Here is a 10,032-nt window from a genome sequence, read left to right as displayed (position 1 = left end):
CCAGTCATTCATGCACGCAACGATGCTTTATATCGTCGTGGTGAGCGCTAGTTTCATCGCCAGCGCTCGTCTAGAGGACGATCGCCGCGACGATGCTTTATATCGCCGCGGCGAGTGCTGGTTTCATCACTAGCGCCAACATGAACAACGCTCACTGCAGCGATGGGTTATATCGCTGCTGCAAGCGTACACAGATTTGTAGCTCTGGATTTGTTCATACAGTAACCATATACACTTTAAACGGTTTTTGCAATCAATCAAACACATTGATCTCAACAAAAATCCATCATGCATTAAACCAAACTTGCAGTTCATCAACAAATCAGATTAATTGATTAATCAATTTCTCAAAAACATGATTTGAGGCAGATTTTATAAGGCAACATGTTATCATCAAATACATGTTATCAACCATCCAAATGAAAATTGTAAAATTTAGTACCCTAGGCTCTGATACCACTGTTAGTAAACGGTCCCATATACGCAGCTGAAACAAAGTAAATATAATATAGAGATCGTTTACTTGAGCCAAGATCAAGGGTATAATTTTACAATTCATATTAAAATAAAATCTACAGAAAAATAAATCTGAGTTTAAAGAAAACAAACGCACGTTGGAGGCTCCTCCAAATTTGTCAACGAATATTTTGCTACCGATCCAAGTGTAGGATCGAACCCACGTAGTCCACACGAAGACAATCTCAAAAGAACCAAAGAAGGATTCGCTAGATCCTCTTTGGCTTCAAGATTAAGAAGAAAGCAAATCAATTGAATTGATTTTGGGTAATATTGTTTCTGCCGTGGGAGTGTATTGAGAGGGGCTGTGTGTGTGTTTTTCTTTTAAAACAGAAATCAAATTAATTGAATAATCACACACTTTTCTTTTTATAGTAAAATAATCAAGTTGTCCTAATCCCATACGGAATAGGATTGGGCTCCAACCCAAACGCCCCATATTGCCAAACACTTCCAATTTAATATTTTTATTTTTCCATCATTATCTCAATTAAAATCAATTAATATATATTTAAATATATATTAACATTTAACAATAATGATAATTTATTTAAGTATGTGCGAACACCATTTAAACGTAATTTCACTTATTTAATTTTTCTAGCAAATTAAATAAAGGCTACGACCTCAGCAAATTTAATTGCACTGTGAAATTACCAAAATACGCTTTCACATTAAAAGATGAAAACGCCCTTCTTTCTTCTTGGATCTTAAATTATTTTCTATGTGTGTGACCCATAGGCTCCTCATCATATCGGCAGTATATAGTGTCACGATTAACACCAAATAATCGTCTCACTAATACATAGACCAAGATTGGCTCCTAGCAAGGCATCATGGCCACTCGATAGATTCGGATTCAGCAAAGTAGCTACCTGTCAAAGATATGGTTACCGTGCAATTCGATCCTTTCATCATACGTTATCTCGACAAGACGAAGGCATAGAAATAGTGTCAACCTTCGGTTACTCTCGATATTATGTATTTAGTTTTTGGACCAATAACCTGTATTATAATCCGGATAGAGCAACAACTCAATCCCATTATGGCCACAGTTTTAGTGTCATTGCCATATACTGAATTGCGCCATGAGATAACTTCTCTCGTACCTCGGAGTGATGAATCCTCTGTCAATCCACCATAGTCTTGATACACTCCTTGATGCAGCCAATCACCACCGTATTGACAGCTCTGAAAAGAACTGCGTTAGCCTAGTGTCAAACTACACCAATCGGTGCACAAGACGTTCCAGTGATCTCAAGTCTAAGGATCACATGTACCACCATTCGTTAGAGGATTTGTTCCATAGACACTGGGGTTACCATCCATATGGAATCCTCTGGTGGGTCAGTCCAGTGAACTTGCTGCGGTGTATCCGCCTACAACAAGCACCCATGTGTTGCACCAGGTTGTCACCAAACAATATTGACAAGTGAGATCAGTCACTGCCTTTCAATAGGATCGTTCAACACTATGATAGCCTTACCGTATTATCTGTGCCCTTACTTTAGAATAATATTGGGGCTACAGACGTTTCTAGAATGGCCACCATATGTGCTCATAGGATTCTCACTATCAAGATTTGAAACACTTAATACCCTCGTCACAGTTCTACCATTCTAAGGACATATATCAATACATATTGCAATAATAATGATTTACGCGATATAGAATAAAATGCCTTTTTATTGATTAATGAACATTATTACAAAGAGTCAGTTCCACAATAATTGATTGGCTCTAGGGCACCTACTCCAACATCTAGGGGTTTGTTGAAAACCTTTGGCTACAAGCCTTGCCTTATACTTTTGAAGGGACCCATCGACATTGAACTTTGTCCTAAAGACCCACTTGTTCCCTATAACATTCATTTTCAAGGAGAATGGGACAAGGGTCCAGGTATGGTTAGCAATTAGAGCATCATATTCTACTTGCATAACTGATTTCCACTCATTACTAAATAAGGCTTCTTGGACAATTCTTAGTTTAGGTACTATGGAGGTAGCAGCTAGTAATGCTGTTTTGGGAAGAGCAATAGACTTGGCTCTTGTAATCATAGGATGAGTGTTTGTGGGAGCATCTAAAAAGCTTGAAATGGAAGCAAACTTGGAAGGATTCATATCAATTTCAATGGAACAGGATGGTTTTGGTTTGTGAGAATTGTGGAGGGTTGAATTATGCGGTGAAGGATTAGGAAGTTGTGAAGTTGTCAGGTCTATTGTGATAGTGCTAGGTAGTGCTTTTTATGGTGGAGATGCACTGGATAATGGTGATTGATGGGATGCAAGAGTAATAGATGAAAAGGAGAGTGAATTCTTACCACTTGTTGGAGGAGAATCATTTGAAGAACAGGCTACCACAGAAGGATCAGAGCCACTGAGCAAGAGGGATTATGTATGGAAATAAAGGGAAAAGATGTAGGTGCAGTGGAAGAGGACTCGGGTGAGGAAGGCTGGACAAGTTTAATAGTGGTAAAACCAGAAAAAAAAAAAAAAAAAAAAAGAAATTCATGCTCATTGAATTTAACACTTGAGGTGACGAAGATTCGACCATCTAAGCTAAGACACTTATAACCCTTATTAATCAAACTATATCCTACAAAAACACACTTACTAAAATGGAAACTAAACTTATGTTTATCAAAAACTCTTAGGAAAGGAAAACAGGCACAACCAAAGACCTTCAAAGTATTCTACATAGGAGGAAATTGAAACAGTAATTGATAAGGAGATGCATGTTGCAGTACATCAGTGGGCATTCTATTTATTAAGTACACTGTAGTATCAAAAGCAAGCCACTAGACATGTAAAGGCATGGAAGCATGGGCTAACAATGTTAAACCTGTTTCTACAACATGCCTATGCTTTATTTCACTCCTTCCATTTTGTTAATGGAAATAGGCACAAGAATATCTAAATTGAATTCCCTCATTAGTTAGATATGGCAATAATCCCTTATACTCAGCTCCTTGATCAAATTGGATGCACTTAAGTTTATAACCAAATTTTCTTTCAGCTAAATGATGAAACTTAATGAATATAGATCTAACCTCAGCCTTAGTTCTAAGGGGAAACAGCCAAGTGTACCTACTGAAGTCATCTAAAAATTGCACATAATACCAAAAATCTTCAGTGGAGAAAATAGATGCAAGGCCTTATATGTCACAATGGATGATTTCAAGAGGAAAATTAGCTTTAGAATGTGATTTGGGAAAACTAGTTTACTGCATCTTTCCTAATTGACATGCATCATAGAATTAAATAGGATGTAAATTCAATTTCTACACCAAATGATGCATGATCTAACTGTAAATCTTACCATGGGGTTGACCTAGTCCTTAATGCCAAGTCAATGAGCTAACACTATTGTTTGTAGCAACAAGTGCCTCAGCAAGAGAGGATGCACAGTCTAAAGACAACAGTTTGTTATTTTGCTTAATAATAATAGCAGAATTTGACAAAGCATCATGCTAAACATATTCATCAGACAAATCATGTTTAATACATGCATAAAAAAAGTCACGCATATGGTGTTATTTATCAGCAGTAGCAGATTTAATTACAATGTTATACTTAAGATATGCATCAGATAAATCATGCTGAAGACATTCATTAGAAGTATCAACCTTAGAACTTTCATCAGGTAATAAGATGTTTGAGACTGAAACTAGAACTTTATTTTTATTGCAAGAAGATTTAACACAAGTAGTGTCATTATTAACAGTGATGAATTGATCACTTGAGCATTTAGCATTATTATATGTAATATTGACATCAGACATTACAGAATTTGACTTCTCTAACATTGCTAATCCTAAAGGTTCTTCTATTAGACACTGAAACTGTTTAGACATTACACAACTTCTAGGAGTTAAAGTTATGAGTTTAACTTGTGAAGAGAGTGAGGGTTGAATGGACATACTAGAAGGTATCATCAGCCGATATAGCCCTTCTTTAAGATCTCCTTAGAGCAACAAAGTCCTAGAAATTTTGTCCTTTACAACACAACAGTTAGAATTGAACTCAACAACCACATTATTATCCTTTGTAAATTTTGAAATGCTTAGTAAATTCTTGGTGATTTTAGGCACACACAGGATATTTTTAAGATATAAACATTTGGATTGTGAGACACTAGGTAATGAGGAAAAACCAGTATGAGAAATGTTAAAGAACTCACAATTTCCTACTTGCAATTGATTTGTACCTTCATATGGTTTGCTGACATTCAACTAAGCTAGATCAGATGCAATATGGTCTGTTGCGCCTGAATCCATATACTAGATAGGATCAGTAGGTGTCGTTGAGTTTGCAAGGGAAGTTGACATGTTTGAGAAGTGTTGTGTAGGCATCTTTGGGTACTATTGTGTAGCCATGGTAGGAAACTGTTGGGACTACACATCAAAGTGAGCTTGTGAACTAGATGATATTTGTTGGCTTGGAAGACTAATAGGAGCAAAGTGTCCAGTGTGTCCTAAACTTTCATGAGAACCAGGACAAGAGTATTGTGGTGGTATTGAAGTATGTTGGAGTGAATTAAACTGTAGAGATGATAAGCCTACATACGGGTAAGGACTTGGCCTTACAAAGTGGCAATTTCCAGCTTGATAGTTTCCATTATAGTTTCCATTGCTAAACTGTGACTGAGATGGAAACATTCCTGATTGAAATCCTCCAGAATAGGCAGAGTCATATCTATGGTAACATTGGACAATAGTATGTCCTGTTTTACCACACACTTGACATATAGGTCTGCCTCTATTGTTAAATATGCCTCTACCTCAACCAGAATTATTAAACACTGTAGGTCTGTAGGCATTCCAGGTGATATCGGTTTGAGAATTAGGCAACTACATTGGAGTGTTCTGAGAACCAAAATGAGGCATTGAATTTATAGGAATAGGATAAGCAGAATAAGGCTATTGATTTTGTAAAGCATTCAAGGTAGCTCAACTAAACATTGGAACATTCTCATGTTTCACAGATGATGCTAACTGATTTCCAGTAGCTGTAGTGGCTATGTTGGCTGAACTATTTGAGAAGTCCAAAGTATTGAATTTTTCCAACCTTATTTCATATTTTTGCAGCAAAAACTTTGCTTATTGCAAGGAGACAGAGTCCAAGTCCATACAATGATTTATTCATTAAGCATACATACTCAGGCAATTTTTATCCTTAAATCCTATAGGTTGGCTCATGAATATCCTTTCATCCAACTCACCATGCAGAAAAGAAGTTTTAACATCCAATTGTTCTATCTTTAAATCATATCATGCAACAATTGATAACATGAGTCTAATTGTTTTAAATTTTACTACTGCTGACAAGATTTCAGTAAAATCAATACTTGCCCTCTGTGTGTAGCCCTTGGCCACTAACCTGGCTTTGAATCTTGGTGGATCAGACTGGTTTATCACCTCTTTCAGTTTGTAGAGCCACCTGCATTCCATAACTGTTGATCTTTGGGCTTTGGAACAAGTGTCCAGGTGTTGTTCAGGTGCAGTGACTCCATTTCCTCTTTCATTGCAGCCACCCACTCTTTGCTGCCCTTTGATCCCATTGCCTCAGTATATGTATCAGGTTCAGATCTGTGTATTTCTGCACTAGCCAGGAGTGCTGTATAGATCAGGTCAGCATAGTTGTACCTTGTGGGAGGTCTGATTTCCCTCTTGACTCTGTCTCTGGCTAATTGATATTGGGCCAGATCACCATGTTGGTCCCCTTCAACATTTACAAGTTGATTTGCTTCATCCTCCTGATCTTGGGTTGGCTGTAGCCGATCTTCTGTTATGTCAGCCTCATCTGTTTGGATATATTGATCAGAATGATTTGCAGGCTCCACCTCAAACTAAGTTATCCCAGTTTGTCCAGAATTTTCAAGATCCCCTTGTGAGCTACCTGCATTATTAGTACTAGATTTGCGAGGAAAAACAGTTTCATTGAAAATCACATCTCGACTAACAATTACTCTGACCCCTGGGCAGCCATTTCCCAAAGCCTATAGCCTTTGGTTCCTTCTTGGTACCCTAGAAAAACACACTTAAGGGATCTAGGCTTTAGCTTCCCATCCCTGGTGTGTGCATATGCAACACACCCAAACACTCTCAGGTGATCAAGAGATGGCCTTCTCCCAGACCACCTCTCTTCAGGGCATTTAAGATCTATAGGGCTTGAGGGACTTCTATTAATCAGGTAGGCTGCAGTACCTAGTGCTTCCCCCCAAAAAGTTTTTGGTAGACCAACAGTGAATAGGAGACATCTAACCCTTTCTAGTAGAGTTCTATTCATTCTCTCAGCAATCCCATTTTGCTGAGGGGTTCCCCTAACAGTCCTATGCCTTAAAATGCCCTCACCTACACAGTAAGAGTCAAAATCCAGGTTGTAGAATTCTAATCCGTTATCAGTCCTAAGGGCTTTTACCTTCCTATTTTCTTGGTTTTAAACTAGGTTTTTCTAGCCTTTAAACTTGGTTAAGGCTTCATCCTTAGACTTAAGAAGGTACACCCATATCTTCCTACTATAGTCATCCACAATGGAGAGGGAATAACAATTCCTTCCATGTGTCCTATCCCTTTCAAGACCCCAGAGATCTGCATACAAATAATCCATACAATTTTCAACTAGAAGAGTTCCCTTTAAGAAACTCATCCTATGTTGTTTACCCAACACACATGTTTCATAGAAAGTCAACTCAGATATGGATTTCTTACCAAAGTAGCCTTGCTGGCTTAGACAGTCATACCTTTCTGGCCTATATGGCCAAGTCTCAAGTGCCATTTCTCTGCAGCAGAAAGGTTAGTAAATAATAAAGCAGAATTAACAGCAGGTGCATAGTATTGGCCACACAGAATGTACAGACCATTTTGTTTGACTCCTTCAAACATTATATCATTATTTTTATAAACCACTATGGACCCATTTTGTGCCTTATAACTACATCCAGCTTCATCCAATGTTCCTAATGAAATCAGGTTTCGTTTGAGTTCAGGTATGTACCTCACTCTGGTTAGCATTATGATCTTACCATTATTCAACCTAATGGTTATGTTTCCTATGCCTTGAACCTTACAAGAGTTGTTGTTTCCCATGAACACAGTTTCAAATTCTCCTTTCTTAAGGTTTTGGAACCATTGTATGTTTGGGCTCATATGGAAGGTGCATCTTGAATCTAGAACCAAATCCTTACTACTAGCTAGATTTGAGACTGTGAGAGCTTCTGAAATCTCAATATTAGTGTTAGTACTAGCTAAATTACTCTCTGTACTATGTTGTTTCTGTTTCTTTATCCAATCATAACAGTTCTTTTTAAGTTGGCCAGGCTTATTACAGTGAAAACACTTTCTGGTTTCTCCCTCAGTCTTATTATTATTCTTCCCTTTCTTCTTAGTTCTAAAACTCATGTTTTGTTGGAAGTTCTTACCATTATCCTTTCCTAATTATACTGAATCTGTTCTACCTTTGACAAACAAATTATTGCCATTTCTCTTCTGAATTCTCAACTCTAATTCTTTGGACTTCAGGCTAGCTATTATGAGGTCAACACTGGGGACTATCCTAGTGTATTGTGAAGCATTTTTCACCACTAAATACTCATCAGGCAAAGAGTTCAACAATATCATTGCTAAGCTAGAGTCGCCTAACTCCTTATCAGTACCTTTAAGTAATAAGGTCATTTTTAGAAATTCATCAAGATTTTCTTCTAAAGACCTAGTCATATCCATCTTATAAGAAAACAAGGCACCTTTAAGAAAAGCTAAATTCGGTGCAAACTGTAAAAAGTATAAAGATTCGAGTTTACCCCAAAGCGTGATCGGTGTTTCCATGTTGTCTACCTTCCGTAGTACAGCATCGGACAGGTTCATTATGACCAGATTATAGGCCTACTCGTCAATTTCAGACTTCTTTTTCAGTTTCTCCGCAGGCCACTTGGTGGTGTCCTTCTCCAGAGCAATCCCTACCTTATTGTGGGAAATAAGGGCCTTCATCTTCTTCTTCCATGTGTTGAAATCGATCTTCCTATCGTATTGGGAGATCTCCATACGCATAATACTCATAACTTTGTAACTGTAACTGTAACCCTAAAAAAATTTCAAGATTTGCTCCCTGATTTGTGTTTCTAACTCAACTAGGCATGGCAATAGTCCCCAAAATTCCGGGGACCCGTCCCGCCCCGCCCCGCCCCATATGGGGCGGGGAAGGCCCGGTTTTTTTGGGGATAGGGGCGGGGGTGGGAGGTGTTGTAATCCCCGTTCCCGGGGATGGGGCGGGGGTGGGTGATGCCTTTCTCCCGCCCCGCCCAGCCCCGTATACAAAGAAAAGTAAATAAAAACCAGTAAGATAAAAGCTTCAGCATTTGGCAATGGATTTGTGTAATTCGGGGGTGTTAATATAATGGCAATTAGCTGTTAATTATATTAATTAAAAAAAAAAAGATGCTCTTAATTTAGCCCCACACTACTTAAACCCTATACATAATATGAAATATGCCTCCTAATATAGGTACCAGCTGTCTATGTGATTGAAGTTTACCTTACATGTGCTCAACCATGAACATCACTACTTGAAATGCCCATTTCAAATAAAATTTTTATTTAAAAAAAAANTAGAAAGATATAATCAATTTATGAAAGATAAATATGAGCATAATTAATTTAGGATTCTGCACAATTTAACTTATCCAAAAAATGCATATAATTAAACCAAAATTAATATAATAGGCATAATTAAAATGAGCAGAATTAGAAATAGTATAAATTTTATTTTACCAATTCCATGACAGAAATGTTAAGTGGCATGTTTGGCCTAGTAGCTCATCTCTTTACATGAGATCACGGGTTCAAGTCCCAGAGTGCTAGATCTAATTTTTTTTTTTTTTAATTGACAAGAAAACGACATGTCGGTTTCAAAACTAAAGGAAAAGTGACATGTCATCTCTAGTCATCTTCAACCTTTGAGCGGATCTGTAATTGGATACCCGACTTGAAAACGACCCAATAGCCAAACACGGGTGGAAATCCACTATTTAAACTCCAAAATAATTATTTCAAAGCCCAGAAATGATAGAAACCCAATTTCCTATGATTTATAACATTTATTTTCGTTAAAAAAATAACTAAAAAACAAACTTTGATTTAAAAAAAATTTCAAACGGCCATGAATAGAGAGCTTCAAAAAATTCTTTTGCAAAACATTAAGGCAGAGGTATTATATGGCTCTGATACCAACTATAAGACATTTATCTGTAATCTAAACAGAAATACAAAGAATATAATATTCTTAAACTATAAACCAGGAATCAAGAATTACCTCCAGCCATTGAAACAAACTCACGCAGCTGTATTTTGGCTCTTCTAAGCTCTCAAGACACTCTAATATTGATAGTGTATAATTTAGTATATCAAGTTCTTGAGCTTAGGGACCAAAATAATATACATAGCCAAGCTTCCATTGTTGGGGTTGTCAGAGTCAGAGTTGAAGTTGTCAAAAGTTTATTAAAGTTGTCAAAAGTTCATTCAAT

The sequence above is a fragment of the Pistacia vera genome, unplaced genomic scaffold (genome assembly GCF_008641045.1).
Source record: "Pistacia vera cultivar Batoury unplaced genomic scaffold, PisVer_v2 Contig804, whole genome shotgun sequence".
Classification (NCBI taxonomy): Eukaryota; Viridiplantae; Streptophyta; class Magnoliopsida; order Sapindales; family Anacardiaceae; genus Pistacia; species Pistacia vera.
Note: the sequence above shows the minus strand (reverse complement) of the source record.